A 21326-nucleotide genomic window follows, 5' to 3' on the forward strand; every position below is an offset into this window, starting at 1 on the left:
TCTTTCTTTTGTGGACAACGTTGATCACTTCGGAAGTGGAGATGGCTACCGCCTTAGGGGCCGATAAGGGGCTTTTTACTCTTTTATCCATATGTGTATCCTCGCCCTTTGAATTTTTAGATTTAGGAACAACTTGGACAGATTGAGTAGGATTACCCGTTACTGCCTTGGACTTTGAAGAGAGTGAAAACTTATCTTGACTATCCAACTGAAGTTGGTCTCCTTTGGTTGATGAAGGGGTATCATTTTTCTTCGAACCTCTTAAAATAATGTAGGTACTTCGTCTTAACACAGTCTCCCGATGAGCTAGCCACCAATCCGAGTACTCTCGAGTCATAAAAGGTCCATTGTCCAATGGACGCATTGGTATGTTAAGCTTTGACAATCTTCCAAAACGAACACAAGAATCCCATAGTTGAACCAAAGCTAGCAGCGAACCATCAAAATGATGCTTTGTTAGAGTGCCAGGAATGTCTTGACAAAATCCAAATTGGCGACTAAATCGATGAGGACTATAAGGCTCCACGATCAGATCATCATCATGCCTCAAAGTGACAAAATTTGAACAAAGGCGTATGAAGAAGTCACTTCAAGAATTAGACAATTTGCCGCTATTATTAATTTTTACCTTTTTTTTCCTGTAGCAAGGCCAAATGAGGAAACTTCTTTACATTGATTTGTTGAAATAACTTGCGAGCATCAACAAGGTCAAATTGTTTTGCCATCTTTTCTCTTGAAATTAGCCATATTTTCACCCTTCGTTGCAGACGATTTATATGGTAATAAGTTTTAAAATACTCACCTATCCATCCATAAACATAATGAATGGAGAAGAGTGCATGGAAGGACCCCAAGTTTGAAGAAGTAGAGATCTCCCTAAGGCCGCAATAGATGCTTTCAAGAATTGGGACAGCTAAAGAAATTTTTTCTCTATGAGCGATAAAGCTTGCGACTTTGAAGACGCTAGCCCAAATACAATCAACCATGTTGTTGGGGAGTAAAAATTTACAGAGCCAATATGCAAGGAAAGCCGCCAAATAAGTTTACTTTCTGAGTGATTTTACCACGCCTAACTCGACCAAAGGGGCATTCTTTTCTTTAGTTCATGGTAAAAATTCATGTCAATATTCCCTAATGGGCCATGATTCATCCTTGGCTTCGTTCAATTTTCTGACATCTTTTGTGAAGGCTCAACGTATTTTCTTGATCCTCAAAACCAGAAATTAGTCCAATCAAGAAAAGAGACATCATCAATGACACCTTTTGTAAGCCAGTAGAATGCCGAAAATAAGTGTGAGTAACTTCTAGGGAGAAAAGGCTTCCCTTTGTCATCCAAATAAGTCAACTCCTTAGCCGAGGAAATAAATTCGTCATAAAATAACCCATGAACATGAAGGCCATCGATGTTTCTCAAGTTCCATAAAGATATGGACAACTCTCCAATAAAAGTAGAAACTGTGTTGGTGGATGGGCGCCAATTCTCACAGAAGGCCTGGAACACATTCTCATTATGGTCATACGTGAACAATGAAGCAAAGACGGTGTCATAAGTCTTGTTGCACTGCAAGGTCTCCTTATTATGGGCAAGAATGTCTTCTATCCACTCCCAGTAGCTAGATGTATATCGAACCTCACCAAATCTGGAAGGAGGAACACGCCAACTACTAAGGCTCCCATTGCGGCTAGGAGAGCTCGCAACAACAACATTTTGAGGTGTAGAAGACTTCAAAGGGAGAATTTTTTCAATCACAATTTTTCCCAAAAGTGTCCATGACGTCCTTAGTTTCTGTCATTGACCATTCTATGAGATGGAGGAAAGTTTCCAACGGCTTTCTAACAAGAGGGAAGACGCCAATCACCGGAGAATGAACTTTCAAAGTGAGGAGGTTTGCATGTGAATCTAGTTTGCTTTCCGCAAATCTCAAGGCAAGGGTATAGAGTTTCATGGTCATTGAAAAAAGTCATTGTTGGGGGCCAAGAGCACCCTACGTCGTTCCTGAGGATAAAAAAATAGAGATTAACCATTATGGACACGCACAAGTTGGGAAATAAGAGAACCTGAAGTTGAGTGTTAAAGGAAAAAAAATTAACTATAGCAACACAGGTTAAACTTGGCCGCAATTTTTCGTTTAGTTGCTATTTTTTTTTCAGTTGCAATAAACATAATTGCAAAACTTGGTTAAGTTACAACTCCTTGTTGTTACTTATTAAAAGAATGAGTAGCATGCGATTGCATTCACATATTTCATATTGTAATTGTACAAATTTGAGCGAGCAAAAGGCAACAGGCTACTATGAAAGTTACAGTTACCTGAGGAGCAATTTATGGATTCAATCGTATCGGGCAAGGTCATAACTTCATAGTCTGGCAATCAAGCACTGTCGAACACTTTTCTTTGTGGCTACCGAGTGTTTTGATGAATTTTCTCTACAAGGAAAAATCTTATATAGAAGTTTTAGTGAAAATCTCAATTTCATATACAAGGAAGGTTGTAATAAGATTGGAAGAAAAAATCCCTAGGAATTTCAAGTTCCAAGTAGCTAAAAGAAAATTACCATGTTTGAAAGATTTCTTTGAAAAAAAATTGATTCTTCTTGAGCACCAAAGGAAAGTTAATATTTGCTTAGTTCAAAAGTTCAATTCAAGAATCTTTACTAATTTCTGCAAGGGACAGTAAATTAAGGATTTACTCAATATGGCCCTATTTCAAATCCATATAGAGAGGCCTCAATATTGTCTAGTGTGTAATGACTTGAACAAACATTAAGGGTCATTTATTACACGCTTAACGAAGAGATGAACTTTCTCTATGTGAAAATATGTGGCGAGAATTTTAGACCACCCAATTTTAGACCACCCACAAGTGGCGGTCTATCTAGAAGGCATCGACAAGAAACAAGTACCTTTGAAGTAAAAAAATAAAAATAAAATAAAAAAACACATTCATAGGCACTTCAAGTCTCGTCGCCAAGTTTCGGCAAGCCTACACGTCGACAAGGCTCGAAATAAGGGGCATTTGTAGACATATAAAATTCAACGGGTTAAATTCATACAAAATTTGAGTTTAATTCATGATCATTTGGGTTGATTAACTAATTTGGGCCCTATAAATTAACTAGTCCATTTTGTTAAATTCAAGCCCAAGGTCCATTACACTTTGGAGCCTGAACTCATGCCATGTGTCAGGGCGACTTGGCATCCCCGTCAAATTAAAGACCAACAAGGTGATGCCACATGTCCAAATGGTGTGGAAATCTCATTCAAATTCAAGACAAGTCAAAAGTCGCCAAGTGTCAAAGTGACATGTTTCGGCCAATCACAAGCAACCAGGCCTACTCCTTACAACTATAAATAGGGGGTAACATAACATTCTAAAGGACATTTTGAAAAGAGAATTTTGATAAGCATTGACAACGTCGGCATTGACTACAAGTTCTTGTAAGGAGCAATCAACGGAGTTCTTTCCGGAGATTATTTCAAAGCGACAAAACACTTTTCGACATCTCTGACGATTGAAATACATCTCTAGGAGTCCAAATCATCCAACGATTCGAGAAACACGCTACTGAAGGCCCTCGAATCATTTTTAAATTTAGGAGAGAAGAATCAAGAGAGTCACGGAATTGTACTCCCAAAATTCATTTAAATAAAATTACTCTTTTTTATTTAATTTATTTTTGCTTGCAGTTAATTTTCAGAACTACGAAAGTTTGTTGCAAACAATCCCTCAAACAATTTTTCATGAATATACATAGATATACCGGAGATAAAACAGATATACAGGCTGGTATACACTAATATACATGAAACTACACACACATATAGAGGTGGGGGAGGGGGAGGGGGAGGGGGAGGGGAGAGAGAGAGCGAGATGGAGCCGTCTTCAACTCGAGTTTGCAATATGAAAATTATCTCAAATCTGCCACTAATAGTCTCAAAAAAACCTCCAAAATTGATATTCAAATTCAGTAAAACGTGATATCACTTAACATTAGGACGGATTTTTGGGGTTAGTTCACCCTTGCAGGATTGCGACCCAAACTAAATTATAAATGCCAATTTTCAAATTCTTCATCAAGTTTCTTATTCACAAATACATTCGTCATTATTGTATATTTGATCGTTAGGCTCAACTTGCTTTAATTAAGGTTAGAAGACTTGCACGTTGGAGCAGCCGGAGTTGTAAGCTCGTTTAATTGCGTAAGACATTTTCAAAGTGTGAGTAACACCATTGGCCTTTACTAGCTAGTTGTGATTAAAAATGATTAAATTTTATTTAATTTTTAATTGATAGTGGTGCACATTATTAATGTGGTAATTGCTTTAGCACATTTTCATGTCTATCTAGGCCTTTGACAATAGGATTTGAAATTTGATTTCAAGTTTTTGATTATAAATCAATATTTATTCATGAAATCTCCACAAAATTTTAACTTCAAATCACCATTTGAAATGAGGTCCAAACAAGCCCCAAGAATTTTATCTTGTACGAATAAACGTAATTTTCATTAACTATCGCTCCTTGACTAAAGGTCTTCATATAATTATGATATTTTTAATTTTTTTTTTCTATGAATGTATAGATTGAAGTACTACCAAGGGTAAAACTATCAAAAACCACATACTTTTCCTTTTAAATGTTAAACTCCTGTTCTATAATTTAGATATCACGTGTGCACATATACCTAAATGTACCGTCATAGCAAAGACCTATTTTCTGGCTTATGTTTTTTATTTTCCATTTTGGTCTTCACTTGTTCAAATGTGAGCTTTGCTACATCAATCTTTGTTTTTTTTCACCACTATATTGTTGCACAAAAAAATAATGCATGTATAGTTACAGGATATCTCGTAGCTAAATATAATTTTTTTTTGTGACTAATCACTTTAGTTATAATTTTTTTTGTAGCATTCGTAGCAAGAAATAACGTAACTAAAAGTTAGCTACAGACTTTAATAGTCGATGGCTAAGGACCAATACTTATAACTATAAAAGATATTATGTTGTAGCTGTGATAATAAAAAGTTCTTGCTACAGATTATCTAATTGTAGCAAAAAAATTTATCTTATTGCCACGATAAATAAAATCTATAGCAATTTTTATATATAGCCACAATATGTTATATTATGGCAAAAAATTTGATTTATTTGCTATGAAAATTTAAAAAATTGTGGCTATTTTACATTTTAATTTTCTGATAACAATATTTGTATTTAGTTACGAATTAGAAAATCTATAGCTAAAAACGAAACTATTTGCCACAAATACTTTTATAAATGGCTAAAAATTCATTCTTTTTGCTACAAAATACATAAATTATAGCTAACTTGTTTTTTTTGTATTAAAAGTGAAAATGCATAGCCATATTTTTTTTTTATAATATATAGGTTATGGCTAAACTACAATATTCATTGCTATAAATTGAAGAACTCAACCATAAGAATTATTAGTCAAAGAATCAAAGAATTCCTTAATATGACTCAAAAATTTAACAATTACATATTACAAATTAATGAATTTTTCACTAGCTTTGTTTGTTATAAAAGTTACATAAAATAGTGGCAAATTCATTTTTGAGATTCCAAAACAATTGTCAAGTTACATATAATTGTGCTTTACAATTTTAAGAATAGTTAGAATATATAATTATTCTCAAATACAATCTTGTTCGAGTTCAAAGCAAGATCGTCTTCCTCTATCTCTCCTTTCAAGCTCTTCAAGTGCACCTTAAGTTGATCAACATTCATCTTAATTTATCTTTTATCTGCTCCTTTTTCAATAATATACCTATCAATAGATAAAATACATTAGCACCAAAAAAATTAAGACCATTTAATTATATATGTAAGTGTGTGTATATATAATTTCAAGAAGAAAAAATATAGTGTATATATAGAATTTCAAGGAGAAAAAATATATATGTATTATATAATTCTTTACTAAACTTTTAATAAATAAAAACAAGATTAAATGCAACACAACTTAGGTGCAAAGCAACTTAAAATCTGTGGATATAAATCTCAAATGTCAATACAATAATAATAACATACTCAATATAATCTCACGAGCAAAAAATATAAAATTTTAATACCAACTTTTAGAACTCATGCATACAAAAAAGTTATCTTTATATTAACCAAAATATATACAATCCGATGCAACACATATTTATATTATAAAAACTTATCTCATCTAATTAAAGAATTTCATGTTGTAAAAACCTATAAAAATAAAAAGTTGATAAGCAAATCATTACACGCAAAAAATTTAAATGGAACTAGAAACTAAGATACGCATTAAGCAAGGGTAGGGGGTAGAAAGAGAGGGAAGGGGCGAAGAAAAGCAAGAAATGCTGAAAGGGAAAAGGGATTTAGGTGTTTAAAGTGGTAGGAGGAATAAGTTGTTTGATTAGGTTTTAAATTTTTAGAGGGAAATTTTGGGCTTTTCTAATTTTTAATTTTTTGGGTGGAAAGATTTCGGGGTTTGATTCTAAATGGAAAGGAAGGAGGCCACGACTGGAGAGTGGAGAAAGATTTAGGTTTGAGACTTTTTTAATTTTTATTTGGTTTGGTAGAAGTTTAAGAATTTGAATTTTTTTGTTCAGTCTTTTTCGTTTCATATACCATAGTACTATATGTATGATTTTTGCTCTCTTATTTTACAAATTATATTATTAATACTAGCAAATTTTCTCTAATGAAATAATAATAAATATGTATTTTTCTTTTAGTTAATGGAAAAATTGAACTATTTTATCAGAAATAAATATTATTCCATAATATATATTTCTTTTCAATTTTTTGGGTCATTCATGATATCGTTAATTTTTTTATCTTAGAAAAATTTAACTATTTTATTTGAAATAAATATTATTCCAAAATATATATTTCTCAACCTTTTTGGTCCTTCGTGATATCGTTAATTTTGTTATCTTTTCTCATATTTTAATAAAGTTTTAACTTATAGTATTTAGTTAAATTTATGATTATTCTTAATTTAATTTTATACTTTCGAATCACACTAAAACATAGTAATTCAAAAAAATAATTTTATGAATTTGAATTTAAATGATTTTCTCTAATATTGAGGTAAGGATAAAGTCTCTACTTTCTTAAACTACACTAGGTATGTTGTTGTTGTATATGAATTTATAATGATTTATATGAAATAAAATGTCAAGTTTAAAATATAAAATTATATAATAAAATAAAATTATCAATATCAAAAAATTTATTGTTCGCAACAAATTTTCGTGATACTGAAAATTAACTGCAAGCAAAGATAAAATAAACAAAAAGAGTAATTTTATATAAAAGAATTCTGCGGGTACAATTTTGTTATTCTCTCAATTCTTCTCTCCTAAGATTTTTTTCGTGGTTCGAGGGCCTTTCCGTAGCGTGTTTCTCGAACGTAGGATGATTTGAACCTCCTAGAAATATGTTTGGATCTCCAGAAATTGTCGGACAACACTTCGTCTTGTCCAGTTGATCTCCGGGCAAAACTTCGTTAGTCAATTCTTTGAAGAGCTGTGTAGTCAATGCAGAAGCTTTCTCCAATGCTTGTAGAATCACCCCAAAAAATTATATAACCCTCCTATTTATAGTTGTAGGAGGTAGGCAGTCCAAGTGTACATAACCTCTTCTGCCCCATTCTGATTGGTCCATTCAGTTTTCAAGCTTATCACAAATGTTATGTGATAAGTTGCTTATGATTGACCAAAAATATGTCATTTGGGACACTTGGTGATGTTTCATTGACTCTTGAACTTGACTTGGATTGCCACATCATTTGAGTGTGTGGCCTTGCTTCATTGGTCTTTAATTTGTCTGGGATGCCACGTCACTTGACACGTGGCATAAGTTTGGGCCTTAAGGTGAGATGAATCTTGAAGTCCTTGATGAGAAATAAAATGGGCTTATTATTTTTATAGCATAAAATAATTTTAGACCAAATAAAATATGGATCAAATCTAAATTTTATATGAATTTGACCCAATAAATTTTACGTGTCTACATCTATCTATACAGAACCAGAGAAGGAAAAATAATATTGTGATGACAAGTGTTAGTTAGCGTAAATTTAAATTTTAAAATTATTTTAAGATAGAAATTTCAAATAAAAAATGTCAATTCAAATTTTCTTATATTAATAACGTGAATTCAAATTCGTGTTAAAGTGCTTTATTATGGCAGGGTCATACTTTCGCAACATTGGATTATTTTAATTTAATTTTAAATAAGAATACAAATTTGAATTACTATTTTTAGTTTAAAAGACGTATGAAAAAGTTGTTGTTAATTCGAAAGATGTCACATAACTTGATATAAAGGGGTAAAAAATAGAATGTGTATAATTTTCACAAAATTGTGAAACCCACGTAAAGTACACACTTTAATTTAAAACTCATGTCCTTAAAAAGTTAACAGCTGGTGGAAGAAATATTTATTATGATTATTTAAATAACTTAGTTTAAATATAAAAATAAAAAAATTACTTAACCAATATCATTAAATAGTATTAATATCAAGTAATTTACCACTTCAGAAATATATATAACTTACCTTAAATAAAAAAGAGTAAAAATATTTAACCTGCACTACTCAAAATAAATAAATTTATGAACCAAGATAGTCCTCGTGCTAATTTGAAACTTGTAGGTAAGATTCTATAATCTTGGATCAAGTCTAATAATAAAATCGTTAATTACACTAAATTTTTTGAATGTATTATCTCAATAAATTATGTCCAAGTTAAATAACAATCTTGAAAACACTTAGGCAGAATAACATATAAATGAGAATAATTGAAAGTTTTTCTAAATTTGACATGATCAAGTATGTATTTAAGTTGTATTTAAAGACTTGCAAGCTGAAACATTGAATTAACTCAAACGATCAATACATAAGATTGACAAAATTATTGTTCTAATGGAACATGTTTAATTTGAATCAAAATAACATTTTTGGAAGCTCTTGATCAGAACGAGGCTTCAATGAAACTTAGTGAAGTTATATTTAAATTTGATATAATCAATTAATTAACATTAATTAGATACAATCACCAATTTATTTAAATTATATTTAAAGTTGACAAGTAGTCATTTAAAATTGAATTGAATCGAATGATCCGTATCTCTAAATAAACTAGATTAGTATAGTTGCAACAAATTTCAGCTCGGGATAAAAAATAATTATTAGCTACAAAATTTATTACAATAGTAATTCTAAATTATTTTTTCATGAAACTTTACTATATATTACTATATGTTTATTATTAATTCAATTATTGCCATGATTTTTTAATATTCAAACAAAAATATTTATTTTGTCGTAATTTTTTTTAAATAACATTTTTCATGATTAGAAGGTCATTATCACTACTAAAGTTTTAACACATGACAAAAGTTAATAATTTTAGCCACGAGCTTCATCGTATCGAAAAATTTATGACTTTATCATTTAAGGCCTGTTTGGAAAGTCACCTTGAAAATTGAATTTGGTGTAATTAAGTGTAATTACAATATTTGGCATGTTTAGTAGACTAGGTAATTACTTGGTTAGCAAGTCATTGAGTGTAATTGACAAGGGGTAATTATACTCTTCAATTCTTACGGAGGAACTGTGAATTGCTGATAATTATTACTGTCACGATCCAAAAACGAGGGTCAAGATGACACTTATCACGGCGTATCTTGACAAGTAAGCCTGTCACCCAAATTGATATAAAAATGAAAAAAAAGACAAAAATATCACAAGGTAAGACTTCTAGAACGAAGCCGAATCATGTAAGTAATCATAATAATGCGGAAAGAAATTATCCAAAACACCAATCATGCCAAAAACCAACTGTTAATAGTGTAAGAACTACTAATATAATTCAGGAGTCAAATACATCAGAAATATAACCACAAGGGAATAATATCTATCTCCGAATACCAATAAAGATGTACTTACTATAGAAAGATAGAGGTGAACTCCAGACGCATAAATGTTCAACCGTTACCTTGAAAGCTTTAACAATCGCCCGAGTCAAGCAAGCTGAGGCACACTCAATCTAAGACCTGCACCAAAAAGGCACAATAGGCATGAGTACGGTCCACTTGTACTCAGTAGGTATTATAGGCCAACCGACAAAAGTAGAAAATAAAGCATAAAAAATACACAATAAGGGCACGTCACCTGCAATCAAAAAATGTCCCACAACAGCAGCCCATACCGCTTGCACTAACAGTTCTAATGTATATCACATATATTACAACAACACACCAAGATATAAAACACAAGTATACATTATGTCAAATATAAATAGAATAAGAGAGAACATGTAGATACAAGATCATCAAATACAAGTAAAGGAAGATAAGACAAATACATAGATGACAAGTCAATATGGCAATACAACACAACATAAACACAATAAAGTAAGTGCAATGTATATTATGATGATGATGCACGAGGTCTTTGCACAACCTCCGAGATCGTTGCATAATCCCTGTATACACCTACGGAGCTAAAACTTCCCGACATAGGATCCATGGGGCTTTCGTCAACCCGTATACAATCCACATATCTCTTATCTCCTTTCTGGCATATCCATCAGAAAGAGTTTTATAAGGTGTTACAATATCTCCTCCCCGATACATCCCCCGAAAAGGGTTTTAAAAGGTGTTGCCAGTGTTTCTCAAATGTTACCACGGTGGTACCAATGTTTCATGAATGAGTATGATATAAAGATGTAATTCTCACAACCAATCACAATGAGTATTTTCACAACCAACCATACTGATATATTTTCACAACCACATGAGTCAATATCCACTCATAATTTTTGTTTCATCCATGAATTTTCACATGTTTCATATACCAATAAAGTATGAATATAATCACAATACATCAATGGTACCACATTAAGCATTTTAGCAACACAATATAATTATTCACATGTATTCAAGGTTATCAATATCACATGGGACACCCTACACGGTCACACATATCACACAATATCTCAATTTTGATAATTATATCACATATAGGCCCCCACACAATACAACACATAGATAGCCATTTTTCATGATTAGTTCCCACCCTTAATATGCATTTTGTATCATCATTTACTACCCAACCCAGTTTGAAAGAGTTAACTCATAACCTACCTCAAAAGCCGAAATCGATCCGCTACACTTCGAACCCATGACCTTACTTTTCACGAATAATCCCAAACTCCACTAAAAATATCAAATATGGAATATATGCTTTAAAACAAAATCAACGACACCCATATTGACTACTTTTGGTTCGGGATCAAAACAGACCCCTGGAACAGGTTTTCGAAAAAGAAGGGCAAAATTAGAAATTTACATTAAAAATATTTTCTCCATATTTTTAGGAACCTACAGATGAAAATCCAATTCAAATCGAGTAAAAAATGAGGTTTAAATCAAAGAAAAATCATTTTTGAGCTTTTTCGGGTAAAACCTTTGAAATCCGGGTTAAAATCAAGAATCGGAGTTGTTTTGAAGGTTAAATTGATGAAAAACTAGTATTTATAAGATAAAAATATTATTCAAGTGAAAAAGTAATATTAGAATTTAAAATCAAGCCCTAAGATTTTTGGAATTTTGAGAAATTAATGCGGAAATTACTAAGAAAAGGGTGAATTCTTACCTTAAATCCGTAATAAAATCAAGAAATAGGTATTAAGCTAGCTTACCAAGCTCTCACAACTTTATTTTTAAGCTCTCACACTATTTTAAGGTTTAACTTCCAAAAGGCAAGATGAAAAAAGGGACAAAATGGATCCATAAACTATTTTAATAGTTCAGAAAATCTGCACTGGTAAGGAAAAAACTGTTGTTTTTCTTATTTTAAGTCCAATTCAGATTTCTATCGGGTGCTCGAAATTCGTTTGGAGTCCGATATATACAAAAAAACTATGTAAACACAATAATTCGATGTTCCGAATGCAATGATGATATTAGATTTTAAAAAAAAATATATTTTTCACAAAATTGATCCTCGAAACCCGAAATCATAATTTTCCAAATCGAGGGTCGAAATGAGATTTAAAATCCTTAAAATCATACCAAACATGGTAACACCCTAATATTGACATTCTGGATCTGCTGGCGATGCTGGATTTTTCATTCGAGGTCGTTTCGATCAAATGTGGGTCCTACACCCATATTTTCATTTTTTCAACTTTTCGATCAATAGATCGAAATGAGATCGGGTGCACTGAGGCCTGTAACAAAGGTCTACCTCGCCTAAAATCAATATTCCGGAATTGCTGGCGTTGTCCTTTTGGCCATCCGTCGCATAGATCAAAAGATATCCCCATAAGTCTAAACTAAGGCTCTCGAAGCCATCAAAAACTACAATGTCGCATAAATGGTGCCAAAAATGCATCAAAAACTATGCCAACCACTCCCACACCCCAGAAATACCATAATGTAACTATAGAGAGGGGTAAAATAGTTGAATCACACGAAATCACAAATTTTACATATTTTATCAAATTTTTAGGTCGTTACATTATCCACCACTACAAATCCAGTTTGTCCTCGAACTAAGGCAAAGAAATACCTGAATCAATGAAGCGCTGAGGTTAAGAACTACGTATATCAGACTCGACCTCCCAAGTAGCCTTGTCAATAGGTTGATGTCGCCACTGAACCTTAACCACAAAGATAACTCTAGAGCGCAACTGCCTAACATCCCTATCCAAAATGGAGACTAACTCCTCAACAAAGGACAATCACTTATCTAGCTGAACCGACTCCCAACGAATAACATGAGACTCATCAAGAATATAGCGGCGAAGCCTAAACATAAAAAACTGGATGAATATTTGATAGATCAAGGGGCAAAGCCAACCCATAAGCCACATCACCAACAGTCCGAAGAATCTCAAATGGACCAATATACCTGTGGCTAACCTTGCCCTTCTTCCCAAACTTTATCACACCCTTTATGGGTGCAAATCAAAGGAAAACACCATCACCAACACCAAATCTCAAGGCACGAAGTCTATGATCAGTATAACACTTTTGCATACTCTGAGCTGCTCTAAGTCTATCCTGAACGACCCGAACTCTATCCAAAGATTTATAAAGTAAGTTTGTACCTCGAGGTCTCACCTCTGAAACATCGAACCAATCTAATAGAGAGCAACAACGCCTACTATACAATGCCTTAAAAGGAGCCATATCAATACTGGAATAGTAGCTATTATTATATGCAAACTCTGCTAAAGCGAAATGCTGCTTCCACTGGACATCTAAATCCATCACGTATGCGCGAAATATATCCTCCAAAATCTAAATAGTCTGCTTTGACTGGCCATAAGGGTGAAATGCTATACTAAGATCCACTCGAGTACCCAACTCATACTGAAAAGTCTTCCAAAAGTGAGATGTAAACACGAGACCTCGATCTGAAAGAATGGACATCGACACACCATGCAGATGCATAATCTCACGAATGTAGATATGGGCTAACCTCTCAACACTGAATGAGACCTGAACTGACATAAAATGAGTTGACTTAGTCAATCGCTCCACGATGACCCAAACACTGTCAGAACCATGAGATGTACGAGTCAAACCAGTCATAAAGTCTATGGTGATGCGTTCCCACTTTCACTCAGGAATGGGTAACCTTTGAAGCAAACCACCAGGTCTCATATGCTCGGCCTTCACCTACTGCCAACATAGGTAACAAGCCACAAAATCCTCTATATCTCTCCTCATACCATCCCACCAATAGTGCTATTTCAAATCATGATACATCTTAGTCACACCTAGATGGATGGAATATCTAAAACAATGGGCCTCCTCCAAGATTAACCTAATCCAGTCACCCACTCTCGATACACAAACTCGACCTCCAATACGCAAAACTCCATCTGAATCAAGTGAGGATTCCATAGCCTTCCCACTCAACACCTTATCTCGAATCAACCGCAATCCAACATCATCAAACTGATAAGCTCAAATTTGCTCTATCAAAGAAGATCTAGCCTCCACAAATCCCAAAACACGCCCAGGTGTCAAAATATCAAGTCTAAATATCTGGTTAGCTAATGACTAAACCTTTAAGGCCAAAGGCCTCTCCTAGGTCAAAAGATGCACCAAGCTACCTATGCTAGTCAATTTTCGGCTCAAGGCATCCGCAACCACATTAGACTTTCCCGGATGGTAGAGAATAGTCAAGTAATAATCCTTAAGCAACTCAAGCCAATGGCGCTGCCTCATATTAAATTCTCTTTGGGTAAAGAAGTACTGACGTCTACGATGATCTGAGAAGATCTCACAATGGACTCTATGCAAGTAGTGCCTCCAGAACGTCAAGGCAAACACAACTGCGCACAACTCCAAATCATGGGTAGGATAATTCCTTTTATGAGGCTTCAACTGACGAGATGCATACGCAATTACCTTGCCATCCTACATCAACACAACACCTAACCTAATACCTAAATCATCACAAAAGATGGTAAAACCCACGCCCTCCTTGGGCAAAGCTAATATAGGAGTTAAAGTCAACAAATCCTTGAGCTTTTGAAAGCTCGCCTAAAAAACATCGGACCACTGAAAAGAAATCCTCTTCTGGGTCAACTTGGTCAATAGAGCTGCAATGGATAAAAATCCCTCAACAAAACACCGAATACCCGGCCAAGCCAAAAAAACTCCAAATCTCAATGGGCGAAGTAGGTCTAGCCCTATCACGAACCGCTGCAACCTTGGCTGGATAAACCATAATACCTTCCGTAGTCACCACATGACCCAAAAAAAAAACAGACTCCAACCAAAACTCACACTTAGAGAACTTAGCATATAACTTATCATCCCTCAATCTCTGAAGCACAATCCACAAAAGCTCCTCATGCTCAACCTCACTCTTGGAATACAACAAGATATCATCTATAAATACAATAACAAACAAATCAAGATACGATCGAAACACTCGGTTCATCAACTCCATGAACGCGGCAGGGGCATTAGTCAACCCAAAGGACATGACCAAGAACTCATAATGACCATATTGAGTCTGGAAAGCTATTTTCAGAATGTCCGAAGTTCTAATCCTCAACTGATGATAACCAAACCTTAAATTAATCTTCAAAAACACCGCAGCACCTTGAAGCTGATCAAATAAATCATCGATGCTAGGAAGAGGATACTTATTCTTAACCGTCACCTTATTCAACTGTCGATAATCAATACACATTCGCATAGACCCATCTTTTTTCTTCACAAACAAGACAGGCACATCCTAAGATAAAACACTAAGTCGAATAAATTCCTTATCCAACAACTCCTGCAACTAATCCTTCAGTTTCTTCAATTCTCTTGGCTATAAGGAGGATTAGAAATGGACTTCATGCCTGCTCAACATCAATAGTAAATCAATATCTCGATTCGGAGGCATACCAAGAAAGTATGTAGGGAACACATCCATAAACTCATGGACAACACAAACAAAATCCAAGAAAGGAGGTAAAACAACACTGGTGTTATGAATATGAGGAAAAAATGATAAACATCCCCTCTCAATCAATTTACGAGCCTGAACATAGGGTATAATCCTCTTAGGACCAGAATGAAATGACCATTTCAAGCTACTTTGGCATACCCGGGGAAGCTAAAGTCATAGTCATAGCAAAATAATCTAAGACAACATGATAAGGAGCTAACCAATTCATACCCAAAATAATATCAAAATCAACCATATCTAACACAAGTAAGTCTACCAAAGTCTCATGCCCAGCAAAAATCACAACACAATATCGATACACTCGATCCACCTCTAAAGAATCACCTACTGGGTTAGATACATGAATAGGCACGGAAAGAGGCTAACTATCATAGTCAAAACTTAAAGCAAAATATACATACACATAGAATAAAGTCGATTCGGGATAAAATAATACAGATACAGGTCTAAAACAAAGGGGAACAATACCTGTAATCACAACATCAAAAGCCTCTACCTCAGGTCTGGCTGGTATAGTATAATACTGATCACGACCATTAACTGCCTAGGTGGCCTTACGACCATCACCACGGGCTCCACCTTTTTTACCTCTCGCACCTCTGGTGGGACCCCTACCTCTCACATCTGAAATAAGAGTAGCTCGAATCACCTAACGGGGATAGTCCCATCATCATATAGCAATCTCTATGACTAGCCGCAGTAGAAGAAATTATAACTAGGCCCGAACAGTCACCCTAAACTGCTGAACTAGAAGATCCACTTGTTGAACTCTATAAAGTCTCCTGCACTAGCCTACCATGGTATCCATGAGAACCTCTAAAATCTCTACCTCAATAGGTCTGACTCCTGAACTCACCAAAATACTGCGTCTTCTTGGTGCCTCCCTGAGATGCACTAAGAATATCCTTTGTTATCTTAGCATGATCCACTATACTTTAGAAAGAAACCCCAAACACAACCATATGAGATGTAGCCCAGCTCCAAATTATCAAACTCGTTCCTCATACGATCTATCAAACTATAAAGCTCAAATCTCTCAAGAAAAACCTCGACGAACTGATTCTAAGTCATCTCAGGAGAATCATGGAGTTTACAACTAACAAACGACCTTAACCAATCTCTCTACACATCTCTCAAACAACCTTAACCAATTTCTCTACGCATCTCTCAACAGATAAGATATAGTGTAAGCCACACTATTGACGCAAAAAGAGTAAAACACAACTCAGTATAAAAGGTATGAAAGAATTTCGTACGACAAAAAATAAAATGAGTGAAGTTTCCTATAGACGTCCTATATCCTCTCGTAGATAGATACAAACGTCTACGTACCAATCCACGAGACTCTATTAGACATCCTATTCTTACACCATTGAGACCAATAAAACCTGGCAGCTCTAATACCAATTTATCATGACCCAAAAATAAGGGTCATGATGGCATTTGTCGCAATGTACCTTGACAAGTAAGTCTATCACCCAAATCAATACAAAAGAGAAAAAAAAATAGAAATATCTCAAGGTAAGGCTTCTAGAATGAAGTCGGACCATATAAGTAATCATAACAATGAAAAAGAACTTATACAAAATATCAATCATGCCTAAAAATAGGTGTCGATAGTGTAAGAACTACTAATACAATCCAGGAGTGAAATACATCAGAAAAATAACCACAAGGGAATAATATCTATCTCCGAATACCAATAAAGATATAATTACTATAGAAAGATAGAGGTGAACTCTGGACCCATAAATGTCTAACTGCCACCTTGGAAGCTTCAACAATCGCTTGAGTCAAGCAAGCTAAGGTGCACTCGAGCTAGGACCTGCACCAAAAAGGTGTAGTAGTCATGAGTATGGTCCATGTACTCAGTAGGTATCATAGGCCGACCGAGCAAAGTAGAAAATAAAGCATATAAAATGCACAATAAGGGCACGTCACCTGCAATCAGAAAACATCCCACAACGGTAGCCCACACCACTTGCACTAACAGTTCTAATGTATATCACATTTATTTCAACAACACACCAAGATATAGAACACAAATATACATTATGTCACATATGAATAGAACAAGGAAGAACATGTAGATACAAGATTATCAAATACAAGTAAAGGAAGGTAAGACAAATACATAGATGATAAGTCAATATGGAAATACAACACAACATAAACACAATAAAATAACTGCAATGTATATGATAATGATTATGCACGAGGTCGTCGCACAACCTCCAATATTATCGCACAATCCTCATATACACCTACGGAGCTAAAGCTTTCTGACGTAGGACCCATGAAGGGTTCGTCAACCCATATACAATCCACATTTCTCATATATCCTTTTCAAAATATCCTTTAGAAAGGATTTTATAAGATGTTACAATATATTCTTCCCGATACATCCCTCAGGGAGAGTTTTAAAAGGTGTTGCCAGTGTTTCTTAGATGTTGCCACGGTGGTACCAATGTTTCATGAATGAGTATGATATGAAGATATAATGCTCACAACAAATCACAATGAGTATTTACACAACCAACCATATGATATATTTCCATAACCAACCACAATGATATATTTTCACAACCACATGAGCCAATATTCATTTATTATTTTCGTTTTATCCATGAATTTTCACTTGTATCATATGCCAATAAAGTATGAATATAATTACAATACACCAATGGTACCACATTAAGCAGTTTAACAACACAATATAATTATTCGCATGTATTCATGGCTATCAATATCGCAAGGACCCCACATGGTCACACATATCACATAATATCACAATTTTGATAATTATATCACATATAGGCCCTTACACAATACAACACATAGATAGACATTTTTCATGATTAGTTTCCACCCTTAATATGCATTTTGTATCATCATTTACTACCCAGTTCAGTCTGAAAGAGTTAAGTCATAATCTACCTCAAAAGCCGAAATCGATCCGCTACACTTTGAACCCACGACCTTACTTTTCACGAATAATCCCGAACTCCACTAAAAATAATAAATATGTAATCTATGCGTTAAAAAATAAACCAACGACACCCATATTGACTACTTTTGATCCGGGGTCAAAACGGACCCCTGGAACAGGTTTTCGAAAAAGAAGGGCAAAATTAGAACTTTCCTTTAAAAATATTTTCTCCATATTTTTAGGAACCTAAAGCTATAAATTCAATTCAAATCGGGTAAAAAATGAGGTTTAAATCAAAGAAAAATTATTTTTGAGCTTTTTCGGGTAAAACCTTTGAAATCTGGGTTAAAATCAAGAATCGGGTTGTTTTGAAGGTTAAATTGATGAAAAACTAGTATTTATAAGATAAAAATATTATTCAAGTAAAAAGGTGAAATTGAGATTTAAAATCAAGCCCTAAGATTTTTGGGTTTTTGAGAAACTAATGCGGAAATTACTAAGAAAAGGGTGAATTCTTACCTTAAATTCGAAATAGAACCAAGAAATAAGTATTAAGCTAGCTTACCAAGCTCTCACAACTTTATTTTTAAGCTCTCACACTATTTTAGGGTTTAATTTCCAAGAGGCAAGATGAAAAATGAACAAAATGGTCCCAAAAACTATTTTAATAGTGCAGAAAATTTGCACTGGTAAATAAAAAAGTTATTTTTCTTATTTTAAGTACAATCCGGACTTCGATGGGGTGTCCGAAATTCATTTGGAGTTCGATATATGCAAACGAACTATGTAACCACACTAAATTCGACGTTTCAAACGCGATGGCGATAATAGATTTAAAAAAAATATTATTTTTATAAAATTGACCTCCGAAATCCAAAATCATAATTTTCCAAACCGAGGGTCGAAATGAGACTTAAAAGCTGTAAAATCATACCAAACGTGCTAACACCCTAAAATCAAAATTTAGGATCTGGTGGAGAAGTTGGATTTTCTATCCTAGGTTATTTCGATCAAATGTGGGTCCCACACCCATATTTTTAATTTTTCAACTTTTCGATCAAAAGATCAAAATAAGCTCGGGTGCACCGGGGCCCAAACCAAAGGTATACCTACCCTAAAATTGATATTCCGGAGCTGTTGCGCAGTCTGTTCAGCCATCCATCATACGGATAAAAGAATATTCCCATAAGTCTAAAATAAGGCTCTTGAAGCCATCAAAAACTACAATATCGCATAAATGTATACCAAAATGCATCAAAAATCATGTCAATCACTTCCACACCCAAGAAATACCAAAATGTAACTACAGAGAGGGGTAAAACAGTTGAATCACATAAAATTATAAATTTCACATATTTCATCAAATTTTTAGGTCGTTACAATTACAAGGTTACTTTTTAATTTTATCCATTTATTTATATTTTAATTTATTTTCATTTTGATTTACTTTTTATTTCTACTATTTAAAATTTTTTATTTTACTATTATAATATTTATAAAATATATGTTTTATTTTACAGTATTTATATTTCATTTCCTTACTTTCATTTTTCAACATTTACTTCTTGTGAGTTTATGCAATTGTTCGTATTATTTATTTGTTATTTGTTTATTTTTTCCATTTAGTATAATTGTGTTACTATTCTAAAATTTTGATTAAAGTAGAATTCAATGTCGAATAAGGTTATAAACTTACGTTTTCTTATTTTTTTTGAATTATATTTATGTACATTATGTTGAAATTTTACATAAGTGTTTTATGTTAATTTCTTTCGTTTTGAAAATTGAACTTATGTTATCTTTTGGTTCTAATCTATTTGCTTAGTATTATTAACTTGATATTTCACATTGTTTTAGTAATTAGAATTTATAGATTATCTTTTTGTCAGATGTTTAATAATTTATTACATTATATTTATAATATTAATTTTTTTGTCAAACATGTATTTCATGATGTTCTTAAAAAAATCATGTACTTTTAGTTTTTATGATTAATCTATTAAAATATATTAATTTTAAAAATATATTTTAATTATATTTTTTAATAATATTAGTTAAGAACATTTGTTTCTTAGTTAATATATTTTCAAAAGAGAATATATATCTAAAATACCTAAGTTAATATCCTTTAAAATTTTACTTATTTATAAATATTAGTGATTTTTAAGTTTTGATAATTTACTTTTATTTAAAAAATTTAATATGATCATGTGATTACACTTGTGCAACCAAATAGTACATTGTAATTACACTTTGACAAACAAACATGTTGGCGTAATTACTATGCTAGTAATTAGACCAATTTCAATTACCGGGTAGCTTTCCAAACCGGCCCTTAGTTATTGCAACAATTTCTTTTATAACTTGAAGCAAAAAGATTTATTTAGCTACAATATTTTATTTCGAATATTTTGTGGCTAAAAGGTTATCAATTATTTTAAGTCAATTATTGCCACAATTTCTTAATATTCAAAACAAAAATAATTATTTCACTATTTTTTTATTTTAAATAACATTTTTCATGATTAAAAGGTCATTATTGCTAAAACAAGTTCCAACACATGGTAAAAGTTAACAATTTTAGCTATGAAACTTTATCATATAAAAAAATCAATGCCTATATCATTTAGCTATTGTATCAATCTCTTTTACAACTTGAAGCAAAAAGATTTATTTTGCTACAATATTTTATTTTAAATTATTTTTGTGGCTAAAGGTTATTAATTACTACAAAAAATACTAGTTAGCTTCTAAATTTTATCATAGCAAAAAAAAATGTGGCTACATCATTTAAATATTGCCACAATTTTCTATCACCTAAAGCAAAACATTTAATTTAACTATAATATTTTATTTCAAATAGTTTATTATGGTTAGAAAGTTATTGTTGCTATATTAAC

Source organism: Capsicum annuum, chromosome 9, assembly GCF_002878395.1.
Source record: "Capsicum annuum cultivar UCD-10X-F1 chromosome 9, UCD10Xv1.1, whole genome shotgun sequence".
In the NCBI taxonomy this organism is placed as follows: Eukaryota; Viridiplantae; Streptophyta; class Magnoliopsida; order Solanales; family Solanaceae; genus Capsicum; species Capsicum annuum.